This window comes from Corythoichthys intestinalis, chromosome 2 (genome assembly GCF_030265065.1).
Source record: "Corythoichthys intestinalis isolate RoL2023-P3 chromosome 2, ASM3026506v1, whole genome shotgun sequence".
Classification (NCBI taxonomy): Eukaryota; Metazoa; Chordata; class Actinopteri; order Syngnathiformes; family Syngnathidae; genus Corythoichthys; species Corythoichthys intestinalis.
Genome location: NC_080396.1, coordinates 77,382,629 through 77,388,069, shown reverse-complemented (window position 1 = coordinate 77,388,069; position 5,441 = coordinate 77,382,629). Strand labels below are relative to the sequence as shown.

The window sequence follows — 5,441 nt, the reverse complement described above, 5'->3', positions numbered from 1 at the left end:
ATATGATGTGTTGGTCGTTCCATATTCAGAAATTAAACTTTCGATGTATTTTTATTTTCGTGACAGCAAACATGCTGTATATGTGATTGTATGTGTGATCAAGAACCTGCTAAAGAAAGTCCGTGCGCCCCCGCCCCCTACTCCCCTCACAAAAGGAAAATGTTTAACCGTGTCCTAAATCGAAATGCAAGCACGAGCCATGACTTTGAGCCCATAGAACTAGGACAGACGACGCGGAAGTTCTCCCTCGCTTTTGCAGCAGCAGGTCGCGTGACGGCAGTGAAGCGGGCAGAGAACTGTCACTATATGGAGGCTTCATGGCAGCGATATTTACCTCATATGTGCACAGAAAAAAATATTTAGTATGATCACCATGATACTGATTTGCAATGAAACTGTATATACATGTCAATTTTTTCCCGAGTGTTTTATTTTTTTTTTCGTGTCAGCGTGTCGGGTGTTGGTTGGTTTGACAAATTATGTCAATCCGTCCATCATGTGCTACTCAAGCGCCCAAAACAACGCACGCAGACACGGGAGATGTCGCAATATGTCTACATTTTTCTTAACAGACTAACGAGAGTAGAAAGGCGACATCGTAAAGAGCTAACAATTATTTCTCGTCAGCATTTGACGATCTGAGATGCGGGGACGGCAGGGGAGCTGACCGGATTATTTTATTTATTAATACCAGTGCAAAAAAACAATATGATCACCATAATACTGATTTGCAATGAAACTGTATATACATGTAATTTTTTTCCGAGTGTTTTTTTTTTTTTCGTGTCAGGTGTTGGTTGGTTTGACAAATTATGTCAATCCGTCCATCATGTGCTACTCAAGCGCCCAAAAACAAAGCACGCGGACACGGGAGATGTCGCAATATGTCTACATTTTTCTTAACAGACTAATGAGAGTAGAAAGGCGACATCGTAAAGAGCAAACAATTATTTCTCGTCAGCATTTGACGATCTGAGATGCGGGGACGACAGGGGAGCTGACCGGATTATTTTATTTATTAATACCAGTGCAAAAATTCAACACGATCATCTTAATACTAAAAAACAAAAATACAACAGAGCGAGATGTAAATATGATGTGTTGGTCGTTCCATATTCAGAAATTAAACTTTCGATGTATTTTTATTTTCGTGACAGCAAACATGCTGTATATGTGATTGTATGTGTGATCAAGAACCTGCTAAAGAAAGTCCGTGCGCCCCCGCCCCCTACTCCCCTCACAAAAGGAAAATGTTTAACCGTGTCCTAAATCGAAATGCAAGCACGAGCCATGACTTTGAGCCCATAGAACTAGGACAGACGACGCGGAAGTTCTCCCTCGCTTTTGCAGCAGCAGGAGGGAGACGAGGCTGTCTGTGAAAGCAGAATGATACCGCCTGTCACTCATTTCTGAAACTACGACGAGTGGTCAATGTGGAAGAGAGGGAGGGACCAAGCAATGTCACTTCCCGTTCAGTTATACTGCGAAGCGGTCTTTGGTGATTCGTTCGGCAACGTCACTTCCCGTTCAGTAACCGAACGATTCGTTTGGGCGGGGAGGGAGATGAGGGGGGCGAACGATTCGTTGAACGATTTGTTTGAACGAATCTTTTTACTGAACGAACCGGAATGGATTCGTTTACTCAAGTGAACGACAAATCTCGTCACTAGTGGTTGCATCAGCGCTCGGTAGAATGTAAACACAGAGCGCGATCACGTGACTGAATTCCCTCGGCAGATAGTACGGCCAGAGACTAACAGCAAGCAGTTCCAAGTCCCGACAACATATGACTTTTTTGACAGTGACGTGACCTGTGTTACACCAGCCGTTGGTAATGTACATGATGAGAGCCCCACCTTTGCTTTTTCCGCAAGCTTTCGCATCTCTGTCGGCTCTCACCACAGTAAACCCAGAAATGTCAACGTTAGCGTCCGGTATCAGGTGAGTTAGCCATGACTCTGTAAATATATACAAAATGCTTTCTCGATAAATCCGCTGATTTTTTTAGCAGTGAGTTTACATTCCCCATGATTACGGAAGGGATCGATGGTTTAAAGCGCCTACGGTTGTTCAGCCGCCTGGCTTTTAGTTTAGCGCCAGCTTTACAACTTCTGTATTTCCTCCTCAGTTCAGCCAGTATCTGGTGTCGCACCCCGGCTTTTGCTTTAGTCTTTAAAGCCAGTAATTCATCCCGAGAATAAACGAGATGATCGGCTCCTATTATTTAAAAATATCCAATACTTGTTGTGTAGAGCCACTCGAGAGGCTGCCATTCATACAGCGCCACGCAACCAACCGCCCACTTTCCAAGGTTTGCTTCTTTGCCACTGATCACCATTTATTAATCATTAATTGAGATCTAATATTTAGTTTAAAAAAAAAAAAAAAGACTTTAAAAATTATTCACACGCATATTTTAAACTTTCAAACAAATTACGTCACAATGAAAAAATCGGTGTCTGTTAGAGTCACGGATATCTTCCTCATAACTATCGCTTGATTGTATTTTTTTTTTTTTTTGTTAATGTCGCATTTTCCCCAATATTTTAAATGATATGTAAATATTCGATCCAAACAGAGAAAAATTGAGAAATAACATTTAAAAGGGTAAATATATGAAAAAGAAAATCTTTACCACCCCTTGTTGTCTGCGATTTCTGCATCGTGACCCTTGTTATATCACCATGTTTCACCCATAAAATCCCCCCCAAATCTGGCTGTGGTCATTCACAGCTGTGTCTTGACACTCTGTGATACGTACTACATGAAGTTGTCGGCTCGAAACAAGCTAAGTACATGATAATATCTCATTAAAATCGTGGAGTCTTTAATTCTGCTCTCGTGTGCTCTCGCCTCCAGTTGGGGTTTTGCTGTTTAATTTTTTTTTTTTTTTTTTTGTAATGCCCTCCTGTTCAAAATTGTTCTTCCCCAAGAAAATTGAGATTTTAAGCTTTCCAATGATGTATCTCACGTGCATATCGGACAATTTTGAAATTTGGCCAAATTGGGTGTCTCAGAGCGGAACTTCAAGTCACCTGAGTGTTTTCCGCCATATACATGTTTAACTACCTTATTAATTCTTTATCATTTTAACATACAGGCATGACAATGCATTTAATACAATTTAACCGAGTAAAACGCTCAAGAACAAAACCCCAAAAACTCTTCAGCTGCCCTTTAAAACAATTGGTGTATATGCAAAACACGTAAATACATCACAATTTATAAAATTATTAGAAACATATTAACGAAGGTGGAGCATAAATCGAGCCTTCCATTACCAAAGTAGAATGCACGTAGTCTCGATATGTCCATCAAGGTAAGTGTTGTGAGGCACATGAAGTCGTCTTTCTTTTCCTAACAGCGTTTTTCACCCGTAAACATACGAACAAAGAACGTGTAACACTTGAATTTATGAATTTAGGGTAAAAAGCCCGTGTAAGACTTGTAGTAGATGAGTGTTTGTTTTCCACTTCCTAATCATTCAAGCTCATGCAAAGTTAATGATGTCTCTGTTGTGACACAACACACAGAATTATAGTCAAATTGAACATAATTGTACCTGCTCTCGCTTTGTGGTGGCCCCATCTTGGTTCCACATCTGCCTTCATGTCCACAAAATTCCCATATTCATGTATAAGGACACGTTCAACTGAATGCTTCAGTTTTCCAGGTCCCTGATTGCATTTCCACCCACTAACATTAAAACAATAAGATACAAAACTGTTTTGGTTGTGGCGACTCATTTTGTGGTGGTCCTAGCCCACACTCCCCTCTACTGGCTTTAATTGTTGTTACTCTTCCTGTTTTATGTGGCATGAGTTCAACCTTGGCAGACCTGGGAGCGCACCTGCAGCTCATCACAATCAACACTGCTTTTAAGGAGCGGCATGGGCAGCAAGCAGGTGCCAGATGAATTTGCCAGTCCCCATTGGTACATCAGCCAACGAACACTGTAGTTTGTGATTCCTGTCTTAGAACTCTTAACTAATTCTGTTTTTTGCCATCAGGACACCCACCCTCCAAGCCCTCACAGCCACAGCCTGAACCTCAGCCTGAACCTCAGTCACAGCCTCAGCCACAGCCATTTACCATTCAACCCACCAGCCGCTCAGCACCTTGCCCTTGTGTAATAAATATCACTTCACACTTCATGTGTTTCCGGCTCGCATTTTGGTCCACATCAACTTTGCCTACCTTGCTGTAACACATATTTCTTCCATTTATCCTCCCGTGTAGTGATGATGGCAGATGGATGTGGTATTTCCAAATTGTCTTTTTTGAGGGATTTTGATGGATGATGCCACTCCACTTACTGTTAGGTTTCTGAGTGAGCGGGGGACCCAAGCGCAGAGAAGCAAGGCAAGGTGGCAGTGGTGACAATTGTTTATTGCTTTATGTGAAGGCAGTCCTTGTCCAGATAGTCAGGCGGGCGATTAGTAGTGATGTTATGCTCGAAGCAGACGCTCGAGACAAGTGTCGAGCGCTCGCGGCAACACGTATCCCGATACGTTGTACTGATGTCTCGCTTCGTTCAGTGGAAAAACACCTGGCCGCGGAAGCGAAGCGTTGTGATGTCACACGCGTGTCGGCCGTGACCGTGGACGTGTCACTCAGGTAGCGAGGGGTCGAGTCAGTCAATTTGGTTCAAACTCACAATGCTTATGAAAAGGGGAAATATCGCTCAAAATGTTGTGGGTTGTGAGGAGAGCTTTTGTGCGCATTACGTCATATTGAGAACGAGGGAGAGAAAAGTGAAATTAGATCAGATTACACATTAGATTAATTTGCAAATGCACATAGTATAGGCATTCATTGACACTATACACTGATTTATACAATACGCACACACACACGCACCCCCCAAACACACACGTTAGTTTTTGTGTCTATCAGTTTGTCAGTTTTTGTGTTTGTCTATCTGCCAGTTTGTAAATTTCTTCGTGCCATGTGAGAGAATATTCTCAAAAGCTGGAGAGGTCATTAGCAAAAAGAGGAACCAGCTGAAACCAAATGCTGCTGAGATGATTTTGTTTTTAAATAAAAATTTGTGAAACACCCAAATCCCCATCCCAGTGTCACTAGCATTCTATACACCTACCATCAAGAGTTCCTTATTGCACAAGCATTTCCGTATTTCATTTAAAAGTAACACAACAGCTTCTTTTTTTTTTTTTTTTTTTTTTGGTTTTCGTTATTATTACTATTTTTTTTAATTAATCTGGGGGAAGAATAAATTTCAGGCTAGGGGTCAAACCCACTACTACTTGCACATCAGACAAAGTATATAACCACCATACCACCCACAGGTTTCATTGTTCAGATGACACTTGGTCATTTGGTTATATGAAAAGTCAATATATTTTTGTCCACAAGATGTCACCACACTGAATTGTGTCAAATGCCTTGTAGCACTGAACCATTTCAATACATTTGCTTCA

The 5,441-nt window shown here is 41.6% G+C and overlaps 1 long non-coding RNA gene across 1 annotated transcript; it reads left to right on the top strand.

The window, feature by feature from the left end:
• Window positions 1-1,615: 1,615 nt before the first annotated feature.
• On the top strand, window positions 1,616-5,096 carry LOC130911817 (uncharacterized). Its single transcript, XR_009062482.1, has 3 exons — window positions 1,616-1,941; window positions 3,823-3,934; window positions 4,011-5,096. It is a non-coding gene; the product is annotated as an uncharacterized LOC130911817 (long non-coding RNA).
• The last annotated feature ends 345 nt before the right edge of the window (window positions 5,097-5,441 follow it).